General features: G+C 42.4%; 1 non-coding gene across 1 annotated transcript; it reads right to left on the reverse strand.

Annotated features, from left to right (window-relative positions):
• Positions 1-492: 492 nt before the first annotated feature.
• On the reverse strand, positions 493-556 carry MIR669 (microRNA mir-669). The gene has a single exon (NR_130619.1). It is a non-coding gene; the product is annotated as a microRNA mir-669 (primary transcript).
• Positions 557-10769: the final 10213 nt, after the last annotated feature.

The raw sequence follows: 10769 nt of genomic DNA on the forward strand, positions 1-10769 counted from the left end.
AAAGATTACAGTCTCCGTAATGTTGTGCATGGGCTCCCTGGGTGGCCACTTTGAAGTGGGTGCAACTCCTTTGAATGTTTAAGTAAGTTGTGTAGTGTTAAAGAGATTCTACTTGCTTTATTGTCACACCACAGATCTAGACCTTGTTAAAAAAAAAAAAAAAAAGAATTATTGCAAAATCTGCCGTGTCATTTCCTCTATGTCCTGACGTACGTCTTCCTTCTTCTAAAACTGCGGTGTGCAGTCACCAGAGCTTTTTTCCCCCCTTTTGAATGTCCTCCCTTTAATTTCTGAATATTTCTAACTGAAGGGGAAAATGAAACCCAGTTCCTGCTACCAGAAGTTACTGTCATCGTTCCACAATTTCAGGAGGCTTTCAGGTTTCCATTCTCCTTGTCTCACCCCAGATGCCTGGCATACGCCATAGCAACAAAAACAAAATCTGTTGCATTTTGGGAATGTTATTAATGTTTAAGCAGCCCAGGGATGGAGACAGCTAAGATAGCCACACACATATGCATGTGCACACACGCACATGCACACACCCACACACTCTTTTGGTTTGGTTTTGTTTTTTTAATGCAGAGACCAAAGACAAAAATGTGCCCAAAGAATTTTGCCTGGAAGAGTCACCCAAATTCATTCTTATCCACTAATTTCTCTCTGCTTGCATCCCACCACCATCCAGTCTCTGCTTCCTGGTAGGAAAACCACTTTATGTTTTAGACAATGATATTACACAATAGAATTATAACTCCAATGTTTGTCTAGAATTTAAATGGCACTGCTGAATTCCGCCCTTCCTCCCATTAACAACATCAGAAAGGGAGTTAGTGAGGGGCAAAATCATCTGTTAGTATGTCTGAGTGGATTTGAAAATTGCTCCCCCCGGGGTCTTCCAGGGTTTTAAAATACAAAGGTGTTCATCCAGCTGAAAACATTTTCTGTCTATAAGCAATTTAAGATTCAATGTGTCTGATAATTCATATTTTTTAAAGGATGTGAAAAACGCAACATTAATGTGAATATGCATGCTGCGTAGGGGATCTTCTGAACCCTTCACTGTCATCTTGAAGCCTTTAGGATGGAGCTACTTCATGATGCTGGATTATAAAAATCATTCATTTCTGGGGCTTGAGGACATCTCTCTGCACATAACAAATGTAAGATCACAAATGAAGGTATTTTGATCTTTCTTAGGGAGGATGGGATTCATCCTCTATAACCAGCGTGGCTGGCAGCAACAGGGTTTATGTGGGTTTTGCTGGCATGGTCGGGAGATTGGTCAGAGGGGAACAGATCAAATAATAAGAATATTGAGGATAATGGGAGCCAGGCCTCTCAGTGCTGGACAAATCTACAGTCAAGCTCCAAATAGGAAGAAGAGTAGAATAAACTGTGTACTAGTGGATTGGAATAAAGGTTTGTGTGTGAGCTCCTGGTTCTTATGTGAATAAATTAGATTTATGTGTATTTATGTGTGTGTGTATAGATATATACTCAGATAGGTATACATATGCCGCATAGTTAGGTCACTTAAGATGGTCTCTTGCTCTCTGTCTCCCTGTACCCTGCACATGACTGACTTCCCTACTACGTGCCCCAGCTCCAGCTGGTGATTGGTTTTCGTCAAAGGGGCAGTGAGGGGTATACCTCTCTACTGGTTTCCTCCGTAAATAATGAGCCACCTGATGTTAATTCCCTATAACGCATAATCTCCCCTTTCCTTTAGGAGTGAAGACTGCCACCACGTCCTGCCCACTGTCTGACACAAACAGTGGGGTGTTGCTCTAGGACCTTGCTTCAGACGTATGGTTAAGCTCCCCCATCCACTAAACCACTGATGCTTCTGTTACTGATTCCAGTTTCTTTATTTGGGCTTGAAGCTGGGCTTGTAGGCCTGTGGGATGCAGACCTACATATGTACAGACATACACAATATCTATCTACCTGTCTGTCTATCTGTCTATCTCTGTAATTTCCTAGCTCTCTCTGCATAGAATGTCTGGAAATAAAGGCATCCAAGTAGAAAGAGCATACCGAGCATTCACATCTTGGCTTCTAAATATCTTTCTCCATTACAAAGAACCAGCACTCCTTTGAGAAATGACTGACGCCAAGATGTGGTGGGCTAAAACTAACCCACCAAATGATATCCACATGCTGATCCCTAGAACCTGTAAATGTTACTTTATTTGAAGAAAGGGTCTTTGCAGATAGGATCAAGTTTCTCTCAAGATGAAATTATCCTGTACTATGTGGGTGGACCCTACATTCCAAGAATTCTTATAAGAGAGAAACAGAAAAAGAAATTATAGACGGAAGAGCAGGTGATCATGTGACCACAGAAGCAGACACTAGAGGGATTTGGCCACAAGCCAAGGAATGCTGGGAGGCAGCAGAAGTTAGAAGAGGTAAAGGAGGGCTTCTCGCCTAGAGCCTTCAAGGGGGAGCGTAGTCCTGCTGACATCTAGAGTTCAGTCCAGTGATACACATTTCAAACTTCTGGCCTCCAAACTTGTGAGAGAATAAATCTCTGTAGTTTGAAGCCACAAGGTCTGTGATGATTTGTTATAGCAGCTCTATGTAACATACAGAGCTAGGACAGTGGGTGTACAAGGCGAACTTGGAACAACTTGTTCCAGTGTATATGTGTGTTAGTCACTCAGTTGTATCCAACTCTTTGCGACCCCATGGACTGTAGCCCACCAGGCTCCTCTGTCCATAGAATTCTCCAGGCAAGAATACTGGAGTGGGCTGCTATTCCCTTCTCCAAGGGATCTTCCTGGCCTAGGGATCAAACCCAGGTCTACTGCACTGCAAGCATATTCTTTACCATCTGAGTTAATAGGGAAGCCCATCTTTTTCCCAAAAAGTGAGGTAAAGCTCAGGAATAATGAGGTCATATCAAAAGGGTTCAGCTTGAAGAGCCTCCCATTGGCCAAATTGAGGGCAATTAGGAATAAAAATAGATATCAAGACTAATATGTTACAACCTGTCATAAAAAAATAGGAACCATGAATCTAAAATGATACACATAAATAAATAAGAAAGCTCTACCTCACAGTGTAACACCAATTAATACATATGGAAAGAATGATGGAATTAGAAAATCAGGGGTTATGAGCTTTCCTGGGGGTCTAATGGTTAAGAATCCACCTGCCAGTGCGGGGGACACAGATTTGATCCCTGATCCGGGAAGATCCCACATACCGAAGAGCACCACAACTACTGAGCCTGTGTTCTAGACCCCAGGAACCACAGCCACTGAAGCCCGAGTACCCTAGAGCCCGCGCTCTGCAACAAGAGAAGCCACTGCAATGAGAAGCCCGTGCCCCACAATGAAGAGTAGCCCCTGCTCATCACGACTTGAGAAAGCGTGTGTGCAGCAGTGAAGACCCAGTGCGGCCATAAATAAACAAATCTTAAAAAAAAAAAAGAAAATCGTGGGTTAGCCACTACCCTAATAAAATTTAATTTAGGCAAGAATCACCAGTGGATGGTAAAACCAGTGGGTGAAAATTTGATGAGGAACAGAATATTTACATCATCTCACAGTAGCTCCCAATAAACTACTTATGAGTACAAAATGCTTATTAATTAACTTTACTATGAAGAACCAGCTTAACTAAGTGGCCAAATCTGATGGCACAAGTAGTAGAACAACTTGACATCACGTATCCATGATGTGATACACCTCGAAGATCAAAGCCCTACTCTGTGGTGGCCCTGACAAAAAATGCATGACCTAAGGATAATCATGAGGAAATATCAGACAAAGGTAAACCGAAGCACATTCTACAGAATAACTGGCTGTACTCTTAGCAAATGTCAAAGACATACAGCACAAAAAAAGGCTAAGAAACTATTCCAAACTAAAGGAGACCAAAGAGATAAAACAATTAAACACAACCCATAATCCTGGATTGACGTCTAGACCCATAAAAAATATTACTGGGACAGATGGCAAAATTTGAAGTTGTTTGTGGATTAGACAGTAACATTGTCTCAATGTTTGTACTGTAGTTATATCAGAGAATGTCCTTGTTTTTAGAAAATGCATACTAAAGTATTATGGGATAATGAGACATTGTGTCTACAACTTCTAAAATCATTCGGAAAAAATTAAAGTATATAAATATGCAGAGAGAATCAAGACAAATGTGTTAAAATGTTAACAATTGGGGAATCTGGGTGAAGGGCATATGGGAGTTTATAGTATTCTTGCAACATGTTTGTAATTTAGAAATTATTTCTCAAGAAAATAAAGGCCATTATAGTTGACTCATTGGAAAAGACTCTGATGCTGGGAGGGATTAGGGGCAGGAGGAGAAGGGGATGACACAGGATGAGATGGCTGGATGGCATCACTGGCTCAATGGACTTGAGTCTGAGTGAACTCTGGGAATTGGTGATGGACAGGGAGGCCTGGCGTGCTGCGATTCATGGGGTCGCAAAGAGTCAGACACGACTGAGCAACTGAACTGAACTGAACTGATTCTTCCATGGCACCTTAATCACTTCCATTCAAAGTCCTCATGGACTGCCTATAGCATTATTTAAAAAAGTGAAAAGGAATCGAAGGGAAAGCCAGGAGACCTGGTTCTGTCACTTCTGTGTCACCTTGGGCAGGTATCTAAATCTCTCCGAACCTCACCGTCCTCAGGCTTGTCATTCTCTGCTTTCTATGCCTAAGGCATTGGTTTTACCAGTTGGTTTACTTGAGCTCCAACACTGGCTAAGTTAAAAATTACTGCGGTGGATATATGTGGAATCCAGAAAAACAGTGCAGATGAACCTATTTGCAGGGCAGGAACAGAGATGCAGATGTAGAGAATGGACATGTGCGGGGCGGGGTGGAAGGAGGGGAGGGGGTGGGACGAACTGGGAGATCGAGGTTGACATAGATACGCCACCACTTGTAAACAGATAGCTCATGGGAAGATGCTGTATAGAGCACGGAGCTCAGCTTGGCGATGAGGGGAGGGATGGGGGTAGGGAGTGGGAGGAAGGTCCGAGAAGGAGGAGATGTATGTATACATACAGCTGATTCACTTCATTGTACAGCAGAAACAAACTCAACACTGTAAAGCAACTATACCCCAATACATAAACAAATTTTTAAAGTTATTGCTGTGGAATGGGGAACAGATGCGAATGGGCATCAAATCCCATCTCTTTTGCAGGCTAAAAATGTCCTAAAATTCAATTGTGGTGATGGTTGACTAACCCTGTGAAAACAGTGAAAAATATTGAGTTGTGCACTTTAATGCTGAATTATATGATACATGAATTATGTCTCATTAGAGCTGTTAAAATCATTGCTGCGGCTTTCCTCGCCCCCGACACAACTGTGAATCTTTATGGCTGGAGTAGGACGTCTGTGATGGAATGGCAATGGTTGAGTAGAGAAGGCTTATTCTCATCCCGGGGGCAGGGTGAGAAGGAAAAGGACAAACAGGAAAGGAACAGTTCAGCAGCAATGGAGGGAAGAATGTGAGGGAAGCCTCAAAGAACCTGTCTTCAAAGCTCTGTTGCTGTCCTCTGCACCCCTCACTGCACACAGCCCCTGGGTGACTGGGTTCATATCTGTGGTTTCAACTCTCTCCCATAGGTTGGTGACTCCCTGTGTGATTTAATATTGGTGATTTCAAAGTTTAAACAAAAGAGTAGTTTTGGATTTTTTTTTTCTTTCTCATATAAAAGTCTGAGTACATAGTCCAGAGCTATTATGAAGAAGCTCCATGACGTCAAGAGCCCAGGCACTGGGTCTCCATTTACAGCCTCCCAGGCTGTGCACTGTTAGCCTGGCACCCAGAGTTCTTCCTGATCTGGCCCCTGCCTGCCTCTCTCAGCCTCTCCGCTGCCTGTCCCCCCACCCCCGCCACCCTTTGCTCCAGTCATGCTGAACCATCAGTACACGTAGTTCCCTAAACAGTCAGTGGTTTCATGCCAGTCTGCCTTTGTGCGTGTTGACCACTCTCTCTGGAACGACCTCCCCATTTTCATCTATGTAATTTATACTTCTTCAAAACTCAGTTTAAGCATTGCCTCTCCCAGGAAGTGTTCCTATGCGCCACAAACTGATTTAGACGTTCTTCTTCTTGCTCCCATAGTGCTCCGTCCATACTTCTCTCCGTACTCAAAATACACGAATCTCTCCCTCTAGACTAAGCTCTTGGAGGGATAAGGTCTTATCTTTTTGGTACATCTATCTGTATGTTGAGTTCTTTAAACAAACTACATTAGTAGTTTCATGATGCCACCTTGCCTTTGCACATGTTGACCATGCCATGTTTGACAATGTAACTGACACTTCTCCAAAACTCAGCTTAAGCACATAGTATCTGGCACATACATATTTGTTGAATGACTAAATAGGTCAGGTTCAGTCTTACACATGTTTATATATAGTGTTTAATTCTCGTAAAGCCCCTATGGGTTATATCCATTTTACAAGCAAGGAAACTGAGGCTCAAGAGAATTGCAAGGCATGTCAGAGGCCACTGAGCTCGTGAGAAATACAAGCAGAAATTACATCCAATGTTCTTGCCAACTAGTCTGTCCCATTTAGACAAATAATGCTTGTAGCTGTCATGATTGAATATGAAAGCACCTATTTTGAAGCTGATTAACCTCTATTCATTTAACATGTTTAATTAATTAATTACTTTTATTATTAATTTATTTATATCTTGGCTGCACCAGGTCTTTGTTGCTGTTTCTTTAGTTGCAGCGAGAGGAGGCTGCTCCTCATTGCAGTGTGTGGGCTTCTCACCAAGCGGCTTCTCTTGGTGTGGGGCCCAGGCTCTAGGCCCCCAGCCTTCAGCAGTTGCAGCATGCAGGTTCAGGAGTTGTGGTGCATGGGCTTTGCGGCTCCACATGTGGTGGGCACGTGGAATCTTTCTGGACCAGAGATCGAACCTGTACCCCTGTACTAGCAGACAGATTCTTATCCTCTGCGCCACCAGGGAAATCTTAACCTCCATCCTTAATCCAAAAATATGCATTTCTTCTCTTTCTCCAAGTTCCTGAGTCCTGGAATACAATTCTAGGGACTGTGTTTCTTTGCCTCCTCCTGGGGAAATGTCTTTATTAAGCTTTGCTCTCTAGCAGTGGAGTCTTTTTCTTTACTCATCCACTTCTTCAATGAATATTTATTGAATGCCAACTCTGTTAATGTTAGCCTCATTCACAGGGACACATGCAGAAACAAAGATGTTTCAGCCATTATCAGAATCTTCCAGTCTTTTTGTTGGGGTTCTGAGAGTCTGCCTTGTCTAAGGATACAGTAACAAATGAAGAACAAGCAGCAGAGCCAGTACTGTATGTTCAAGGTTACTTGTTATTATTGCTCCTCTTTAAGCAAGGCGTGTACAGTCCTTATAATGGAAACAGGTTTCAGGCACAATAACCCACATGCTCACTTATCCCAGAAGCACTAAAGCAGTTTGGCGAGTTGTTTACCATCCAGGTATTCCTGATTCAGCAGTTTTCATACAATTATGATTTAATTTCCCTATGCTCTACCCTCCCAAAAAGTACTAAGAAATCGAAACTGTGTGCTGCTTAAATGAATTCATTGGTATGGAGAACAAAGCCATTTTAATATACTCCTGCAATGTCCGTTTGACTAGAAGCCAGAACATTTTACACAAGCAGCAAAATCCATCCTCTGAAATTGATTCAGGTTTTGTCCAGTGGGGGCTGGGCTTGCAGAGAAAGAAAAGCACGTGCTTACCATGGCAGCTGGAAGCAGTCCCAATCACAAGAGCAGTTCTTAAAGCTGTTCTTTTGGCTTCACCTTTAATGATCTTAATGGAGCAATAAAGTTTAGTAGGCATAAAGAAAAGCAGGGAAAAGAAAGCTGGGAGTTTTTATTTACCCACTTAACAAATATTGAGCACCCACCACATTAGGGACATGTGGAAACATGAAAATTAGTCACACAAGGCTTCTGCCTTCAAGAGAGTATGATAGAGCAGGCAAGTTGACAGGCCCACACGGACATGCGCGTTCATGCGCACAAGTGCACAACAGGGTCACCCTATTCAAACTCTTAATCGGAACTTTCACTACCCAAACTCAGGAACTGAATAGATTCAGATGCATTTTTAAGTATATCAGTCTCCATCCAAACTTTTACTACCCTTCAAAACTCAAAAACCTCAGGAAATCAGCACCTCTACTTGCTATTCAGACTGTCGGACTCCAAAGGCAGGAACCTGGTTGATGTGGCTAACAGAATAATTAGCACCATGTAAACCCGATAATTTTACTATGTTGGGGGCTATAGGAGTGGCCCCCCGGGCCATGAAGCTTGAAGGAGTGTGAGATACCTTCCAGTGTGGGTACAATTTCTTGGAGAACATGTTTTAACTGAGCCTTAAGGGATGGATAGAATTTTTTACCTCCAACCTCAGAACCACTGGCAATCCTTTTGTTTGTCCCTATGCGCACCCTCACCAAACCTGGCTCTCTACCTCTATTCCCCCTCCCACCTATTCATTCATTCTCAGGAAATGCTCTTACTTCTTACTTCATAGAGTAAAAGAAGGGCTTGGAGTAAGAGAAAGAGGTGTATCTCTGGTCCCTTCTTACAAGGGCACTAAAGCCATCATGAGGACTCTACCCTCATAACTTCCTCTGAAATTAATCCCTCCCAAACGCCTCGCCTCCAAATACTATCAAATTGGGAGTTAGAGCTTTAACAAATGAATTTGGGGAACACAAACATTCAGGTTATAACAATAGTCTGGTTCTGCATTTCCTAACATCTTTTGTCTCTTCTTAGCCTTATTCTCAGGCAGGCTCAAAAGAGGGGCTCGCAGCTGTGAATGACATTATTTTCCTGACCGCATTCCCCTCTCCCCAATAAAAATCATCCACCTTTTCTACATTTCATTCATCCTTACCTCATTCCCATCTGTCTCAAAGGAAGGAATCCCTTTAGCAAAGCAATTTTTTTCACTTGTCCTTTCAATTCTATCCCCTCCCAAGTTTATGGATCTATGATCGACATCTGCCCTGTTTTTGTCTCTCTGATCTGTGTTCCTTACTTTCCTAATCACCCCTTCCCTTTCCCATGTGCTTTGGGCAGTTACGAGGTGGGCCCACAACCCAAATAAGGCCACTTAAAATCTGTTTCAAGATTGGACATGAGCACTGCAGGATGGAATATTTTTGGGTTTGTTTTCTGAGACTGTCAGTTATAAAACCAATGTAAGCCTGGTCATCTTACTTAAAAAAAAAAAAAAAATTATTTGGCTGGGTCATGTCCTGGTTGCAGCACACAGGATCCAAGGACTTAGTAGTTACAGTGTGGAGCCCATGGCATGTGGGATTGAAGATGCCACATCCTGCCAGGGATTGAACCCACATCTGCTGCGTTGAAAGGCAGATTCTTAACTACTGGACTACCAGGGAAGTCCCAAGTCTGGTCATCTTCTTTGAAGTGAGCCTGCCTAAGAACAAGGCTGAGTGAGGGAAAGGCAAAAGATGCTGGGAAATAGAGCTAGAATTCTGCTATGGACTGAATATGTGTATCTCCCTGAAAAACATATGCTGGAGCCTTAACTCCCAATGTGATGGTATTTGGAGATTGGAGGGGACGGGTATCTTTGGGAGATAATTAAGCTTAGATGAGAGTCTTCACCATGGGATGAGTGCCTTTATAAAAAGAGAACAGAGAATTTCTTCTTTCTCTCTCTCTCTCCCCCCATCAGCCATCTGCAAGCCAGAAAGAGGGCTCTCAGCAGAGTCTGACTATGCTGGCACCCTGATCTCAGACTTCCCAGTCTAGAGAACAATGAGAAATAGCTGTCTTTTGTTTAAGCCACCCAGACTATGGTTATTTTGTTACAGCAGCCTGAGCTAAGAGAAGTACTGGCAGCATTGTTTTCAAATTTTGGATTTTTCAATTACGTGAGCTCCAAACTTTGCTTTTGGCTTAAGGTAGTTTGAATTGAGTTTATGTTGTTTGACATCAAAAATTCTGATTACTGTAGTCTTTTCTCTCCATCAGTCAGCCTCCCCCCATCTCCAGTGGCTTTGGTCTCTCTGCTCAAAAACTACCTCCTTCCCTTCGGTCTATACACATGCTCCAGTCTCCATCCATCCAGAAAAAGCCTTTTGTGATCCTGTAGCCACTGACTGTTCTCCCTGCTTCCCTTCATACCCACAGGTCAGTGTCAGTAGGTGATGAAGTTTTCACTGGTCTGTGGAAAAACCTACCAAAGGTAAGGATAATGCAGTTGAGTTTGGTTTGATGTGTGTTGAAACATAGCAACTGTTGTGTTCCCATTACCTTAATCAAGATGTGGTACATTTTCATCACACCCCGCAATTCCCTCTTGACTCTTTAAAGTAAACCTCTCCCCTAGGCCCTGGCAAACACTGATCTAACTTTTCTCCCGATAGGTTTCTTTTCCCAGAAGTGGAATCATACAGTACGTGGCCTTTTGTGTCTGGCTTCCTTTGCTTCATTTAACTGAGATTGATTCATGTTATTGTGTGTATCTTTAATTCATTCTTTTAACTGCTGAGTAGTATTCCACTGTATAATAATAAATAAATAAGTATTTTTATTTATAATTTATCCATTCAGCTGATGGACATTCAGATTGTTTTCTGTTTTGGGGAATTATGAATAAACTGCTATAAACATCTGTCTACAGGTTTTTGTGTAAACATGTGTTTTATTTCAATAGAGTAAGTATCTAGGTGTAGGATAGCTGGGTCATATGGTAAATATTTAAAATTATAAAAA

Source organism: Bos taurus, chromosome 16 (genome assembly GCF_002263795.3).
Source record: "Bos taurus isolate L1 Dominette 01449 registration number 42190680 breed Hereford chromosome 16, ARS-UCD2.0, whole genome shotgun sequence".
In the NCBI taxonomy this organism is placed as follows: Eukaryota; Metazoa; Chordata; class Mammalia; order Artiodactyla; family Bovidae; genus Bos; species Bos taurus.